An 18197-nucleotide genomic window follows, 5' to 3' on the forward strand; every position below is an offset into this window, starting at 1 on the left:
TTTACTACACATCTCCCTGCTCTGGAATTCCCCTGGGTTTGTGTAGGTATCTCCAGATCTTTGTCAGTCCCAGGACCAACCAAAGGTGCCTGAACCACTCCTAGCAAGGCAATATTATTGTGGAATCCTCTGTGTTGGTTTCTGAAGGGTTACAGTCACATTATTTAATTCACATTTCAAATTAACAGAAGATGTGCTGAGGCTGTGAGGGAAAGTCCTGGGTATACAGAAACCTGTATGCAGTTGTGAGCTTCATGGCTTAGAGTGTCTTCAACAGGACTCTCAGATTCTGTCCTCTGCTCCCTTAATATAGATGGCTCAGTGATACCTGCTGCTGAGCTGTTTCTCCCACCATAGGGGATGATAGATCATGGAGCTGCACTTGAGCATAACATTCATTTGAATTCCTTATCCCACTCTTCCATCAAGGAGCAGCATGCCCACAGAGGGAAAGTTCAGCCTGGCTGCCAGTTCTCAGACCACAGAGATTAACTTCTGCACTGCTAATGCATCGTAAGGATTTGGTCATCTTGCAGGTGGCTCAATTATCCAGAACAAACTGTGTACAAGAAACCAAGTCACTAACATCTGGCAACAAATTTACTACCTGTACCATGGCTGAAAAAGCCTTTACTCAACCATCTCTTGCACCAGAGTGCTTCAACTACTGCTGGTAAGTCTTTTGCAATCCCTGCAGAAAACACAGCTTGATGATCTCCTCCCTGTCATTACAGCTTGAGGTGCCCCTCCTTCACGTTGATGTTCAGTACACAATGCTGTCTGTCACAACAGGATTTGATTGAATTCTTCCAGCTTCAGGCTGAATTTCATCTCAAAACCAGGAACAGAGAAGAAGAGTTACATCAGAAGGACCAGATGAGTTTCCTAACCTCAGGGCTGATGGATATTCTGGGTGGTCTCTTACATGTTTTCATGATGGTTAAAAGCAGATGTCATAACTTTGGAAACTGTTGAGAAAAGAGGACCTCATTTCTCAACACATTCTGCCTGCTCTTCAAGTCTATCAGGAGTCCATGAGAGCTTCTGAAGCTCAGCATTTGAAACATCAAATGTTAGCACTGTTACCTGAGAAAAGCCCCAACTTGGACACACAGTTGGAAACCTGGGGTGGACAAGCATCCTCTTCACATCATGTCTCCATCTGGTACAAGTTGTTTCCTTCTAATTCAGTGTTGCTCTTACTTTCCTTACACAGCCCATATCAATTCACAAACGGTTTTGTAGTGACTTAGAGGAGTTTATCAGCCACTGTGAAGCTGTGCTGGTAACATCACTTCTTTTACAGCATCACTTTGAATATGAACAAATGGCTCAGTATCATTTCTGCAGAGACAGCTGTAAAGTTGTCTGGAGAAGAATGAACTTTCTGCAGGCTAATGTGGTAAAATTTACTGTCTGGTAAAGAATAAAATGATTGAAGATGACACAGAGTCATGGGTGGTTCAGCTGCCCCATGGCTCCATGTGGGCAGCAGATTCAGCCTTTAGTAAGGAAGCCACTGGCTAAGACATGCTAGAGAAAATGAAATCTGTGCAAGCTGTTATTTAAGTGCCCAAATGCTGTTAGAAACGAGTGCAAGACTTCTCTTCACTCTCCTGCTTCACCATTAACTTCCTCAGTGCAGCATTAATCTGCAGTTGTTAGCCTGCCCAGAGGCTGAGGAACATCTGGAACATTCTTGACTCTTCCCTGTTCAAAATAGAAATCAAAGGCTCTCAGTTACCACCCTGAAATAGGCAGAGGTGTTTCTTTGATAAACTTAAGTATAGAACAGTACTTGACTTAAATACTTAAGTATCTAACAGTATATCAAAGGCTCTCAGTTACCACCCTGAAATATGCAGAGGTATTTCTTTAAGAAACTTAAGTATAGAACAGTACTTAAGTACTAAACTTAAGTATCTAACAGTATACAAAGGCTCTCAGTTACCACTCTGAAATATGCAGAGGTATTTCTTTAATAACTTAAGTATAGATCAGTACTTATCTTAAAGTACTTGACTTAAGTATCTAACAGTATATCAAAGGCTCTCAGTTACCACTCTAAAACATGCAGAGGTATTTCTTTAATAAGCTAAAGTATAGAACAGTACTTAACTTAAAGTACTTAAGTATATATTAGTATAACAAAGGCTCTCAGTTACCACTCTAAAATTTTAAGAGGTATTCCTTTAAGAAACTTAAGCATAGAACAGTACTTAACTTAAAGTACTTAAGTATCTAACAGTATATCAAAGGTTCTCAGCACTCTGAAACATGCAGAGGTATTTCTTTAATAAGCTTAAGTATAGAACAGTACTTAATTTAAAGTACTTAAGTATATAGTACTATAACAAAGGCTCTCAGCACTCTGAAACACGCAGAGGTATTTCTTTACTAAGCTAAAGTACAGAACAATACTTAACTTAAAGTACTTAAGTATGTAGTAGTATAACAAAGGTTCTCAGTTACCACTCTAAAATTTTGAGAGGTATTTCTTTAAGAAACTTAAGCATAGAACAGTACTTAACTTAAAGTACTTAAGTATCTAACAGCATATCAAAGGCTCTCAGTTACCACCCTGAAATATGCAGAGGTATTTCTTTAAGAAACTTAAGTATAGAACAGTACTTCACTTAAGTACTAAACTTAAGTATCTAACAGCATATCAAAGGCTCTCAGTTACCACCCTGAAACATGAAGGGGTCCTTCTTTAATAAACTTAAGTATAGAACATACTTAACTTAAAGTACTTAAGTATATAACAGTATATTGAAGGCTCTGTTACCACTCTGAAGTTTTAAGAGGTATTTCTTTAATAAACTTAAGCATAGAACAGTACTTAAGTACTAAACTTAAGTATCTAAGAGCATATCAAAGGCTCTCAGTTACCACCCTGAAACATGCAGGGGTGCTTCTTTAATAAACTTAAGTATAGAACAGTACTTAAAGTACTTAAGTATGTAACAGTATATTGAAGGCTCTCAGTTACCACTCTGAAGTTTTAAGAGGTATTTCTTTAATAAACTTAAGTATAGAACAGTACCTAAATTACTTGACCTAAGTATCTAACAGCATATCAAAGGCTCTCAGTTAGCACTCTGAAGTTTGCAGAGGTATGTATTTTATAAACTTAAGGATAGAACAATAACTTAAGTATATAACAGTATGGAAAATCTAGACCACTCTCACAAGAGAGGAAAGAAAGAGAGAAAGAAAACAAATCCCAAACCATTCAGTGGGAGATATCTCATCAAAATAAGAACACCCAACAAGACCATTGTAAGTAACTGATGATTTAGAAAGCTTCCAGGGCTGGGTGTGGATTCACTTCTCTCATTAAGAAGGAAATCACACACACAAAAACTCAATTCCTCATTTAATGTCATTATCTTGAATGAGTTCCTGTGCCCATTTCAGATTCTTTCAATCACACTTTTCCTCGGCTCAGGCTGAAAAGAGGGGTATTTTCATATCCTACTTTAGGATTCTTCCTCTTCTTCAGAGCAACTCACCATTGCTTGCTCCCAAAGCAAAGCAAGCAGTTGTTGTGCAGTGTCATGCATCTCTTGGTAATGGCATTATAAATAAGGAGAAGTAAACCCTGGGGTGGAAGATGCTATTAGTTGCTCTCATGCCTTTACTGGCAGAGTAACTGGCTGCTCTGTAAGCCTGGCTCTACTCGATTTTGCTGTTTGTCACTGCTGTGGCAGCTTGCAATTGCTTTTCATTTTTCCTCTCTCTGTCCCTTTGTCCTATGTTTTTCCTTCCACCTGGTCTCTGTCATCGTATTCACTCTTTCCATCACCTTGTCTTGTCTCTTTCCAGCAGGAGCAGGGAGGTGAGTGTCCCCTTGGCTCTGGTGTACTGTGTTCAGTTTTGGGTACCTCAATACAAGAGAGATATTGGGGTGCTGGAGCGAGTGCAGAGGAGGGCAATGAAGCTGGTTAGGGGCCTGGAGAATAAATCTTATGAAGAGCAACTGAGGGAGCTGAGGCTGTTTAATCTGGAGGAGGCTGAGGGGAGACCTCATCACTGTCTACAGCTACCTGAAAGGACACTGTGGAGAGGCTGCTGCTGGTCTCTTCTCACAGGTAATTAGTGATAGAACAAGAGGGAATGGCCTCAAGCTGCACATGAGTAGGTTTAGGCTTGGTATTAGGAAGAATTGTTTCATGGGAAGAAAGGTCAGGCACTGGAATGATCTGCCCAGGGAAGTGATTGAGTCACCAAGCCTGGATGTGTTTTAAGATCATTTAGATGTGGTGCTTGGGAATATGGTTTAGGGTGAACCTTGTAGAGCAGGGTTATCACTTGGATTTGGTGATCCCAAGGGTCTTTTCCAACCTGAATGTTTCTGTGATTCTGTGGTTACTTTATCACAAAATAAAATACCATGTGACAAGGGATTTTGAGAGGGTGAGATGATGGCCAGAAGAAGGGGAGAGGTCTGGTCCAGTCTAGCAAGATAAGGCTGAGCAAAGCAGCACCAATTCTACACCTTTCCCTTCCATCAGACCATCACAAGCACACCAAATGGCCAAAGATCTGAAAAGAAAGCAAGCCTCAGCAGCATGTTTTGTACAGTCAGGGATATATGAGGAAAGCTGGTATGACCCAACAGCAGAAAGCCATCAGTGGCACAGCTAGATGAATTTATGAGTGCAAATGAAGCAGCAATGACATGGTGCAGCAAGAGGAATGAGAGGAAGGACAATGCCACTGAAGCAGAAGGATGAGCCAGGTGCCATGGGAAAGATGAACAACAGTGATGTGACTTAACACAATGAGGGCACTTCTAGAGGGCAGTTATGAAGTGTAAGAAGAAATAGTCTAGCCTACTTCCAAGCTCCTCATCTCATCCACTTATGGATTACACCTGCCTGTAGGCTTAACTAGAATGTAGCTTGTATTGTTTTACCTTGGAGGAAGGTGAGAAAAAGGATTTTGGAGCTGGAGCTGAGCAGCAGCCAAGTTTAGGGTGCCATTTGGCTGCTGGACCCTGATAACAACTAGCTAAGCCTCTGAAGCACAGCTGCAGTGATCAGCTTGGCTGACATTGTAGTCAAGGTCTCTGTGTGCAGCAGGACTCGTGGTGCTGAGTTGTCTTTAGTATCATTGAGATTTTCAGGACAGGGAAGGTGTCTTGTTTTGTGAGCACAGAAGAAAAACAAATGTGCTCATGGTGTTGTTTCTCACAGCTGAGGAACAAGAATCTGTGGGAAGAAATGGAGAGGGAGGTTTTGGTTCTGAAGCAGGGCTCAGGTTTCAGAGTGGCCAAGCAGGCAAACCAAACTCCCACGTCCCTACAACCTGAATGCACACAAAACTGGTTTTGCAGCGGAAGGCTGCAGAGGAAGGAGAAAGAGGCCAGATTAGCATCACTCCACTGAACCCAGCAGAGAAGAGCAGGAGTGGATACTGCTGTACTCTGTGACCTGTATTTTCAATGTCCTTTTATTTATTAACAGCCTGCCAAAAATAAATCCTCAGATGGCTTTGCTGAAGAATGCAGTGTGGGCCCTTTGCAATTTGCCTACATTTCGGATGCGTCATTACAGCATTCCCAATACAAACACACTCCCAGAGACAGGATAGGAGGTGGGCAAGTCATCACCATCATGTGATGGAACACAAACCCTATGAGGAGAGGCTGAGGGAGCTGGGGATGTGCAGCCTGCAGAAGAGGAGGCTCAGGGCAGACCTCATTGCTGTCTACAACTACCTGAAGGGAGGCTGTAGCCAGGTGGGGGTTGGGCTCTTCTCCCAAGCAACCAGCAACAGAAGAAGGGGACACAGTCTCAAGCTGTGCCAGGGGAAGTATAGGCTGGATGTTAGGAGGAAGTTGTTGCCAGAGAGAGTGACTGGCTTTGGAATGGGCTGCCCATCCCTGGATGTGTTCAAGCCAAGCCTGGCTGAGGCACTTAGTGCCATGGTCTGATTGACTGTCTAGGGCTGGGTGCTAGGTTGGGCTGGATGATCTTGGAGGTCTCTTCCAACCTGGCTGATTCTATGATTCTATGTGGCCCACACTTGAAATTTTCTCAGGAGATATCTGGGAAAATTTTTCCAGGGGAGGAGATACTGTGGGGTCTGATTCTAACCCACATAAGAGGGTTAAATATATCCTATGCAAGAAGGGTATTCCCTGCAGGTACATTTTCTGCTTCTCTCAAGGTATACTCACTGAAGCCTCCTCCCTAAGGTGCAGCAGCCAACACCACTGTATTTATTTTCTGAAGGATAAAGTGGAAGTACATCAAGGCTCCTGAAATGGAAAATACCAGTCTGTGCTCACCTGGATTTGCTCTGCAGCAGGTGAATACAAGTGGATAACCACAGCAATTCCTGGATTCCTGGGGCTTTAGCTTCACCTCTGAGTGGAGGCTGAGGTTCTGGCCCTGCAGACCACAGCAGCTCCATCACAGTGCAGCTGGATAAAGACTGAGCATCTTGTGACTAGGTACCATTTACTCAGTTCTGCTTGTTAGTACATCTGAAGAGTGGCTTGCTGCTGAGCAGGAATCTTCAGGATTTTTAGCTAAGATCAGCATCTTTAAGAATAATGGGATCAACACCTGGCCCAGTTTGAGTTTTGCCTGAAAAGCCAAAAGACCAAGCCCTACCCATGGCAGCAAACTAGTCACTCAAGACTGACCTTTGCAGGGACACCAATGTGCAAGACAAGGTAGAGAAGCAATGAACTACAACCCAGTAATTATCTAAAGTGACAAAGGGAAGCAGAAAGAAAGATTGGAACAGCAAGTTTCTGTTTGGCTCTGATCACCTTCTGCCTTTCAGGTGGTGTGATCACACCTATGGCACATGAGAGAAAAATATTGCCTTTTCCCACAGCTCCATACCTGTTTGTGGCAGATGACTCACAGACCCCTTGGCAGGGAAAAGCTCTGTCAAGCTGGGACAAGGTGTTACTCGTGTTGCTATCCACAGCTCTCATCTCTGTGCTTGAAGACCTCAGCCGCTCCTTGGCATGCAGGATGCCCTTGGGTGGGTGATACAGTCTGGGTTCCCTTAAGTCAGAACACCAAGTGTATTTTTAGTACATTGCAAATGAGCTGCAGACATTTAGCACTTGCCATGGTGTTCAGACCCACTCAGGCAGGGAACAGTCATAGAATCATAGAATCATAGAATTAACCAGGTTGGAAGAGATCTCCAAGATCATCCAGTCCAACCTAGCACCCAGCCCTAGCCAGTCAACTAGAGCATGGCACTAAGTGCCTCAGCCAGGCTCTTCCTGAACACCTCCAGGGACGGTGCCTCCACCACCTCCCCGGGCAGCCCATTCCAATGCCAATCACTCTCTCTGCCAACAACTTCCTCCTAACATCCAGCCTAGACCTGCCCTGGCACAACTTGAGACTGTGTCCCCTTCTTCTGTTGCTGGTTGCCTGGGAGAAGAGACCAACCCCACCTGGCTACAGCCTCCCTTCAGGTAGTTGTAGACAGCAATGAGCTCTGCCCTGAGCCTTCTCTTCTCCAGGCTGCACACCCCCAGCTCCCTCAGCCTCTCCTCATAGGGTTTGTGTTCCAGGCCCCTCACAAGTTTTGTTGCCCTTCTCTGGACACCTTCCAGCACCTCAACATCTCTCTTGAATTGAGGGGCCCAGAACTGGACACAGCACTCAAGGTGTCACCAGCAGACTCTGCTGTAGCTGTGGGAGGTGGGTGGCAACACAAAGTCTCTTGCTATTTTGGAGTGAGCAATGCACAAATATACCTTCCAGGTCATTTTGATAACCTGATTTCTTTGGGTGTTTCTTGTCAGTGAGGTCACATTGTTATTCTACTATTTTCTCACTCTGGAACTGAGGAAGGAAATTACAACACGAAACTCAGATTGGGACTTTTTTAAAACAGCTTGAAGTAGCACATAATAAAGATGCTAATAGTATGTTGCAATCCAGTTCTCCTCTGGTCAGATGGTTTTTGCACCAAGAGGAAGCTGTTGCAGATGCCCTGCAACCTGGTTGCTGTAATAGCTGGGTATGAGAGGACATCTCAGAACAAATTGTTCTGCTCCAACTTCCTTAGAGACCAATTAACACTGACAGATCTTTTGTGCTGAGATGATTTAATAATTCAATTGGTGTTGTTTTCATCAGTTTCTGATTTGCTCTTTACTAGCCCTCAGTGATGGGAGGTGTAGGAATGGGGGTGAAAAACAAACCCATAGAGTCATAGAATCAACCAGGTTGGAAGAGACCTCCAAGATCATCCAGTCCAATCTATCCCACATCCCTATCCAGTCAACCAGACCATGGCACTAAGTGCCTCAGCCAGTCTTTTCTTGAACACCTCCAGGGATGGTGACTCCACCACCTCCCTGGGCAGCCCATTCCAATGCCAATCACTCTCTCTGACAACAGCTTCCTCCTAACATCCAGCCTAGACCTCCCCCACCACAACTTGAGACTGTGTCCCCTTGTTCTGTTGCTGGTTGCCTGGGAGAAGAGACCAACCCCACCTGGCTACAGCCTCCCTTCAGGTAGTTGTAGACAGCAATGAGCTCTGCCCTGAGCCTCCAAGCTTAACAACTCCAGCTCCCTCAGCCTCTCCCCATAGGGTTTGTGTTCCAGGCCCCTCACCAGCTTTGTCACCCTTCTCTGGACACATTCCAGCACCTCAACATCTCTCTTGAATTGAGGAGCCCAGAACTGGACACAGCACTCAAGGTGTGGCCTGAGCAGTGCTGAGTACAGGGGCAGAATAACCTCCCTTGTTCTACTGGCCACACTGTTCCTGATGCAGGCCAGGATGCCATTGGCTCTCCTGCCCACCTGGGCACACTTCTGCCTCATCTTCAGCTACTCTCTACCAACACCCCCCAGGTGCTTTTCTTCCTGGCTGTTCTCAGCCACTCTGTCCCCAGCCTGTAGTGCTGCTTGGGGTTGTTGTGGCCAAAGTGCAGAACCCTGCACTTGGCCTTGTTCAATCTCATCCCATTGGCCTCTGCCCACCCATCCAGCCTGGCCAGGTCCCTCTGCAGGGCTCTCCTACCTTCCAACAGCTCCACAGCTGCTCCTAGCTTGGTGTCATCTGCAAACTTACTGATGCTGGACTCAATCCCCTGGTCCAGATCATCAATAAAGACATTGAACAGGACTGGGCCCAGCACTGATCCTTGGGGAACACCACTAGTGCCAGCTGCCAACTGGATGTGGCACCATTCACCACCACTCTCTGGGCAGTGTGGGGACCTGATCTCACTTTTTTCAACAACTCCCTGTCCTCAACGTGTAGCTCCCTACTGCAGTAGCTGAGATGAGACACTGGTGACTGGTACAAGCGACCTTGAACAGGATTAGCCAGAGATGTGTGACTGCCAGTGAATAAGTCCATTCATTTATTATGCATGGTGAACAGTAAATCATTCTAGTAAGATACTTTTCCACTCACTGGTAGTTTGAAAATTATTAGCAGCAGATATCTCTTAGAAGCTTTTCCCAATGAAGCTGAGAAAACACACACAGGGAGAGACAAAACTTTTGTCCCATTCGCTTATGGTCAACTCACAGCAAAAGAGTTGGCCAAATGTTGGGGGAAATACAGTCTCAAGTTGTGCCAGGGAAAATATAGGCTGGATGTTAGGAGGAAGTTGTTGGCAGAGAGAGTGATTGGCATTGGAATGGGCTGCCCAAGGAGGTGGTGGAGTCACCATCCCTGGAAGTGTTCAAGAAAAGCCTGGCTGAGGCACTTAGTGCCATGGTCTGGTTGACTGGATAGGGCTAGGGGATAGGTTGGACTGGATGATCTTGGAGGTCTCTTCCAGCCTGCTTGATTCTATGACAATGCACAAAGCATTAACAGTGCTGGTTGAAAATTGTTTGTTTCTCCAAACACATCTGGTTTATATTTCCACAAATCACTGCTCTATCTGTGTGAGCATACACAAATGTCCCTTCATGCTGACTTCTAAGACTTGTGATCCTCTGACCTTGCCCATGGTACTGCTGGTGACTATGTTGCCCAGTTTTGTGTTCAGATGGAGCAGTGGTTACACTCTGAACAACAGAGTTCCTGTGTAAACTGATGTAAACATGGAGAAAATGAAGCATTTGCTTTATTCTGACAGATAGGCAATGGATGCCAGTACTAGGGTTACTCCCACATCTATCTATCACTGTGGACACCAATGTCTTGCCAAAACTAGCAGGCTTGAGCTACTGCTTAACACAGGACATGCCATTTCCAATCACCCATGGGTCTAAATATGGTAACATAGTTAAAAACAAAGCAGCTGGTGGACCTCAATCAAGACATAATTGAACATCCCATGTCTTAGAATCCTAGAATCAACCACGTTGGAATAAACCTCCAAGATTATCCAGTCCAATCTAGCACCCAGCCCTAGGCAAGCAACTAGACCATGGCACTAAGTGCCTCGTCCAGGCTTTTCTTGAACACCTCCAGGGATGGTGACTCCACCACTTCCCTGAGTAGCATATTCCAATGGCAATTACTCTCTCTGGGAAGAGTTTCATCCTAACACCCAACCTATACTCTCTCCAGCACAACTTGAGACTGTGTCCCCTTCTTCTATTGCTGGTTGCCTGGGAGAGGAAACCGATCCACATCAAGCTACAGCCTCCCTTCAGTTAGTTGTAGACAGCAATGAGGTTTGGCCTGAGCCTCCTCTTCTCCAGGCTGCACACCCCCAGTTCCCTCAGCCTCTCCTCAGAGGGTTTGTGTCCCAGGCTCCTCAGCAGCTTTGTTGCCCTTCTCTGGACACGTTCCAGTATCTCAACATCTCTCTTGAACTAGGGAGCCCAGAACTGGGCACAGCACCCTTTACACCCCCAGATATGAAAGGCAATTGTCAGTCATGTGGTACAAACGCACCAAATGGCTGGAGCATGGCTAAACTGGATGCTGCTTGGCTAAGGTGATCAAGGACCAGCATGTTCCTAGACTGCTGCATGAGATGCTGCTCTTTACATGTCTGGAACCTCTGCTTATCCTTTCCATCTGATATGGAGTAGAAGCTCACCTTCTCAGACTGCAAAAGAGGCAAGTCTCATGTTAAGGAGGCATGATGGCCTACTAAGTCAGGCCTTATCTTACCTCTTTCTTATGACCTGAAGCAATTTCATCTACCCACCTGTTCCCACTCAACTTATCCATTACTCCTATTTTACTTTTTAGGTAGTGACTGCTTACAGGTTCATCTCAAAGGAACTCTTCCATCTCTCTGTAGACATGACTGAAATCCAAATAGCAAGTGAATTTCTCTTTTCAACTACACTTCAAAGTCAAAAGAGGTCATGTGTACATGGGCTCAAATAGAAAACCAGTGAGGCTATTTGCTTCAGCTAATAATGCTGTATTTCACAGCCCTGTTCTCCAGCAGCAAAACTGTTGGCATTTTGCTCAGTATCATCATCTGACCCTGGAGTAGTAACGACTCAGTGCAACTCCACTTGGATTTAACAAAATAATTAGCTGTTATTCAGCACAAAGAGAAAGTCACAAGACTGCAAAGAGCAGTGCTAAGAATGCAGCTCCATGGGAGAAGAGAAGCAGCTCTCTCTGAGCTGATGATTAACTACCGCTGTAGCTAGGGCACTGACTATGGCTCTGTATCACTTTCTGTCTATTCGCAGCTGCTCTTAGCCAGTGAAAACTGGTGTGAAGCACAGGCTTCAGATTAGCTCATGTTCATACAGAGCTAACAATTATCCTTGGTTTTGACTGCTGCAGTGACCTCCACAGCTTCCCTCCTTGGTCTCTGCTTGTATTTTCCAACCCTCAAAAGTATCACGCACGCAGGGAAATGAATTCAAGAGTAGGCAGAAATCTCTTTCATGGATCAGAAAAGGCTTCTTGGAGTAGTGGCAACTTACCTAATGTACATCTTTTCCACACAAAAGCTTACCATTCCTCTCTGGATGCTTTCCTGTGTGCCCTGCCATGGGAGATTCTGTTTTGGCAAGGAGGTTGGACCCGATGACCTCAGGAGGTCATTTGCAACCCCTACCATTCTATGATTCTTTCCTCCCAAGACCTACACAGGTCTTTTCTCAACAGCCAAAACTTTTGCAAACCATTCACAAGAAGTAGCTGTACAGAATGACTACTGTCTTGTCTTTAAAAGCAGGCTTACAGCCCCATCCTTTCAAGTGCACAGTGGATTGGGTACCCTCAGGGCTTCACCAGTGCAGCCAATGGGACTCCAGATCACATCATGCCTTTTCTGCATGGCAGCACTCAAGGCCACCAAAGCTCCATGAAGACTACTCCTTCACAAAGATAACCAGTGATAACCACAGTTTTTCCCACTGGATCCTCCCACACAGCACCAAGTAGTAATTCCCAGTGACAACAATCAGATTTCTCATGTGAGTAATAACATGTTAATTTGAGAGGAAGAGGATATTTAGTCATTCAAATCAGGAGCAGCCACAGCCTTCTAATTAAGGAGGCAGTTTGTTTTCTTTGCACAGTTTCTTGAGCAGACAGATATCTCAGAGACTAGAAACTGGGCTTATCTACAGTTCAGCACTGGGGAAGCACAAGGAAAATGGCTTGCCAATCTGGCTTCAGATGTGGCTGAGTTGGAGGGCAGAAGGGCTCTGCAGCGGGACCTTGACCACCTGGACAGATGGGCAGAGTCCAAGGGGATGGCATTCAATAGCTCCAAGTGCAGGGTGCTGCACTTTGGCCACAGCAACCCCATGCAGAGATACAGGCTGGGGTCAGAGTGGCTGGAGAGCAGCCAGACAGAGAGGGATCTGGGGGTGCTGATTGATACCCACCTGAACATGAGCCAGCAGTGTGCCCAGGTGGCCAAGAGAGCCAGTGGCATCCTGGCCTGCATCAGGAATGGTGTGGCCAGCAGGAGCAGGGAGGTCATTCTGCCCCTGTACTCTGCACTGGTTAGATCACACCTTGAGTGCTGTGTTCAGTTCTGGGCCCCCCAGTTTAGGAGGGACATTGAGATGCTTGAGTGTGTCCAGAGAAGGGCGACGAGGCTGGGGAGAGGCCTTGAGCACAGCCCTAGGAGGAGAGGCTGAGGGAGCTGGGATTGGTTAGCCTGGAGAAGAGGAGGCTCAGGGGAGACCTTATTGCTGTCTACAACTACCTGAGGGGAGGTTGTGGCCATGGAGAGGTTGCTCTCTTCTCTCAGGTGGCCAGCACCAGAACAAGAGGACACAGCCTCAGGCTGTGCCAGGGGAGATTTAGGCTGGAGGTGAGGAGAAAGTTCTTCCCTGAGAGAGTCATTGGACACTGGAATGGGCTGCCCGGGGAGGTGGTGGAGTCGCCGTCCCTGGAGCTGTTCAAGGCAGGACTGGACGTGGCACTTGGTGCCATGGTCTGGCCTTGAGCTCTGTGGTAAAGGGTTGGACTTGATGATCTGTGAGGTCTCTTCCAACCTTGGTGATACTGTGATACTGTGATCACCCCAGGAGAAGCATGTTACTAACAAAGCATAAAGCTGATATGCACACATAAAATTAACTCCATTAAATACATAATAAATGTTTTGTCCAAATAGAAGTTTTCTAGACTCTTCTAAAAGCCCCCAGAAAAAAAAAAAATCACAGGGCTACTTCATGCATTGGTAAACTCTCAAAAACTTAGCAACAACTGTTGCACTAAAAAGAAAATAAACTCAATTGAGTCTCATTGTGTGCAGTGGGCAGGACTCCCTTGTTTCAGAATTTCCCCTTGGTCCTTCCTTCTTTGCAAGATGGACTATGAGAAGCTGTACAAGACCATCCCATCCTGGCTATGCATCTCCTGGGACAGGGAGGCTTATGCCAGGGACTGGTAGGGTAGAGGCTCTGGCACCAGGCTTTTCTCTAGTTTTCACCTCACAGGGAATATAAACAACTATTCTAAGCTGTTGAAGTAAATGGCTCAGCTGACAAACCAATCCACTTCAAAACCTGGTGAAGAGTTAAACATGACAGTATAGAACATGGCACGTGGAGGAGAGAGGCAGCAGCATTAACCACTCTGTGGAAGATGGGCCACCACCCCAGGAGCTCCAGGACCACTTGGTCTGTGCCAAGCCACGCTGGTTTACTGTAGCTGGACACCCTACTGTCCTCGCTAGGGTGGTGTGTAACACTTTTGCCTCTGTGTTAGCAACACTGATCATTTTCCTGGATCATTTTCCTTCTTTAGACAAGATTACAGCTTCTCTGTATCAGCCAAATGCCAATCAATCCCAGGACATACAAACACAACATTTTCAAGGTACGTGTCAAGGGTTATGGCTGGTTCAGCTACTAGATGAGTAACAGAGACTTGCTATTAACCCCTCTCCCTTCCCAGAGGGGAGGAGAAAGGAAATAAGCGACTTATGTGTTGGAATGAAAACTAAAACTGCTTTAGTGAAAGTGATAACAATAAAATGAAATAAATGCTAACGTGTACAAAATCAAAATTGAACTTCACCCCAATGGCAATTGCATCACTATCACTACTGATGCTGTGGTCAGGCACTGGGGAAGACCCAGACTGGATTCATTGGCAGATGGGAACCAGTTTCAGCAGCTGGATTCTGGAACCAGATTCAGAAATCATAGAATGATAGAATGGTTTGGGTTGGAAAGGAGCTCCAAATCACAGAATCAACCAGGCTGGAAGAGACCTCCAAGATTATCCAGTCCTAGACAATCAACCAGACCATGGCACTAAGTGCCTCAGCCAGGCTTTGCTTCAACACCTCCAGGGATGGTGACTCCACCACCTCCCTGGGCAGCCCATTCCAATGCCAATCACTCTCTCTGACAACAACTTCCTCCTAACCTAGACCTCCCCCGGCACAACTTGAGGCTGTGTCCCCTTATTCTATTGCTGGTTGCCTGGGAGAAGAGACCAACCCCACCTGGCTACAGCCTCCCTTCAGGTAGTTGTAGACAGCAATGAGGTCAGCCCTGAGCCTCCTCTTCTCCAGGCTAAACAACCCCACCTCCCTCAGCCTCTCCTTATAGGGTTTGTGCTCCAGGCCCCTCACCAGCTTTGTCACCCTTCTCTGGAAGTTACTCTCTAGAGTTACAACTTCTAGAAGCAGAGACTGTCTGGAAAAATAAGTCATTAACTTCAGAGAGTCTAGTCACTCAAAAGAGACTGAGCTGAAAAGTAACATCACTGAAGGGAATTAGTTCTGTTCTAACTCAAGCCAGGACAGCAGGCAAACCATCAAGTCTGGAAAAAAAACACTATCTCTTTTTAAGCACTGACATCCTCCAAGAATCACACTAACACTGAAGCAAGAACTCTCAGGGACGCATTACACAAGTGAAAGAGCAAAATCAAAGTATTCCCTTTCTCTGCAGCATCTCACATCCTGAGGTATCAAAGCACTTTCCAACCCAGTGATCTTTACGATGCACTTACAGAGTTTGCAAATACTGTGCCCATCTGAGAGATGGAACAGCTGAGAACTGCAAAGGTGAAGTTTCTACCTATTAGAGATGGCATCTCCCAACCACTCTGAGTGAATCTGTTATTGTGAGGCTTGAAATGGAAAGCGTGCAAAACGTTCACCAGAACATTCCACGGGGAAAGTGAAACTACTTCAAGTAGCTGAGCTTTACAATACCTTCAAGAGATAATAGCACTTCCAGATAACACATTTGCAGTCATTTCAAGCAAAGGCACCATATTTGTTGTTGTTGTTGGTTGGTTGGTTTCCTTTTGGAAATGTTTCCTATTATGGTTTTGGGGTTGGGTATTTTTTGGGTTGATTATGTTGGAATTGAAGTGATTGTTTTTTGCAGGTGCTTAAACAGCAAACACCTGGCTTGACTCACCCAAACTTTGACTATCTCAGTCATAGTTATAAAGGCCAGAATTAAAGAAGGCAGCTGGTTTTATTTCTCTAGCCAGCAAGAACCTCTAAGGCAGGTATGCATGATGTGTGGTCCCATCTGCAAATGGTCAGTTGGATTCTTAAAGACTTGCCAATCTTGTTTTCTACCTCCACTTTCCCACACCATCGCTGTTGTGGTAGGTCTAAATGGGCTAAAAATGGGCTTATCCATGTCCTGGCTTGTTCAGGCATGTTTTTTCTGCTCTCCCCACCCTTCTGCTGTGGGGAGAAGCAACTGCGGGGAAGAGGACAAAGAACCTGGAGCCACTGAGTCTAAGGACTCTGGCTTGCCCAGACATGTTCCCCTGCTCCCCCTCCTTCTCTGCTGGGGGAAGCAACCACAGGAAAGGAAAAGGAAAGCTCTGGCTTCACCTAATATGGTCAAGCTTGGAAAACTGCCGTTCTGATTGGCTAATCTATGTCCAAAGGTCCATTAATCTTAGGCTGTACTGATAAAAAGGGATGAGCAGGTAGCACTGGGTGCTGCTGCTGCTGCCTCGTTGCATCATGAACTGCCTGAAGACTCCACTGCCTTGAGTTTACCAGGAACAGGCTCTAAATGCCTGCACACAATCAGCCTGCATGGCCAGCATGACATTGTGACAAGACTGCACATTGCATGGCATCCTGCCTGCCCCTCTGCAAGGACTCTGCTGAATCAGGAATCAAGAGGAACCAGGTCAGAGACTATGCTATAAACTCCCAGCTTCCTGAGAAAAGAGCCTGGGAAACTCCAAAGCCTCTAACGACTTTGAGACCTCTGATGCCAACCCTTCCACGTGCTTTGGGTGCTGCCTGATATTACTTGGTAAGTAAATACTTAAAGCCTCTTGTAATTCACTAATTGCCTTCTGCCATAAGCAGAAAATCACTTCCTGTGACCATCTGGTGGATAAGTGGTGTAATTAACCACAAGAACCTTCTCTTCCAGTATAATGTTTGTATTTGCCACTTTAAGAAATAAGTGCTGTAGTTTTGCCTGTTCCCTGTCAAACTGTGCATTTTGAACCCTTGTGAATAAGTTTTCTGGTGAGATTTAATGTTAATGAACAGTTTTCATAGTCATTAACCATCTCCACCTGGATATCAAAATTAATGCAGATGATTAACTTTGAGTAATTCATAACAACCACCAGCACCCTCTTTTGTCCTTAGAAGATGAATGCCCACTTTCAGTCCTTTCAGATTAGCTCACATAGAAGGAAATCAATTGAAACACAAAAACCTGGACACATGAACTAAAATCCACTCATATGTCCCTTGCAGCTCTCTTACAAGGCGCAATGGTGTCAAAGAAATAAGTGCTTCCAGAGGATCTCTGCTCATACCAACCTGCATGAACCATGCTGAGGTAAACATTGACATTCTTGCCTGTCACTATCAGACCTGGTGGAACCAATTTGTATGGAAAGTACCGGAGGGTAGTGAAATATTTCTGTTTCTTTTGAGTTTCCATAGGAACTGTGATAGAAGTAGTCCATCAGTGACAGGCTATGAGAGTTGGGGCTCTGCAGTCTGGAGAAGGGAAGGCTTTGAGGAGATCTTATAGTGGCCTTCCAGTGTCTGAAGGGGGCCTACAGGAAGGCTGGGGAGGGACTACTGACAAGGTCTTGTAATGACAGGACGAGGGGTAATGGGTTTGAACTGGCAGAGGGGAGATTTAGATTGGATGTTAGGAGGAAGTTCTTTGCAGTAAGGGTGGTGAGACACTGGCACAGGTTGCCCAGGAGGTTGTGGCTGCTTCCTTCCTGGTGGTGTTCAAGGCCAGGTTGGATGAGGCCCTTATCAACCTGCTCTAGTGGGAGGTGTCCCTGCCTATGGAGAGAGGTTGGAGCTGGATGATCCTTGAGGTCCCTCCCAACCTAGACCATTCTACGATTCTATGGTTCTATTACCTTCCAGTCACTGTATTGACTCAGTAAGAGGAGGTTGTGGTGGATTGTTGTGAAAGGAAGTCACTCCAGAAACCTTTCATGCTCATGTTACAGAGCATCACAGAATTGTCTCAATTGGAAAAGACTTGTAAGACCATCACATCCAATCATTAGCCTAAGACCACCACGGACATTAAACCATCTTCCAAAGCCCACACATTTCTTGAACACCTCCAGGGATAGCAACTCCACCATCTCAGAATCACAGAATCACAGAATTTCTTAGTTTGGCAAAGACCTTCAGGACCATCAAGTCCAAGCATTGGTTTCACACTGACAAGTCCTTGACTAAACCAAATCCCTCAGCACAGTATCTAATCACTATGAATCACTACAATTGGAAAGGACCACCAGGATCATCCAGTCCAACCTTCATCCTAGCATGTTTCATCACTAGACCATAGCCTCAAGGCTGTGGA

The sequence above is a fragment of the Pogoniulus pusillus genome, chromosome 25 (assembly GCF_015220805.1).
Source record: "Pogoniulus pusillus isolate bPogPus1 chromosome 25, bPogPus1.pri, whole genome shotgun sequence".
NCBI classification, from domain to species: Eukaryota; Metazoa; Chordata; class Aves; order Piciformes; family Lybiidae; genus Pogoniulus; species Pogoniulus pusillus.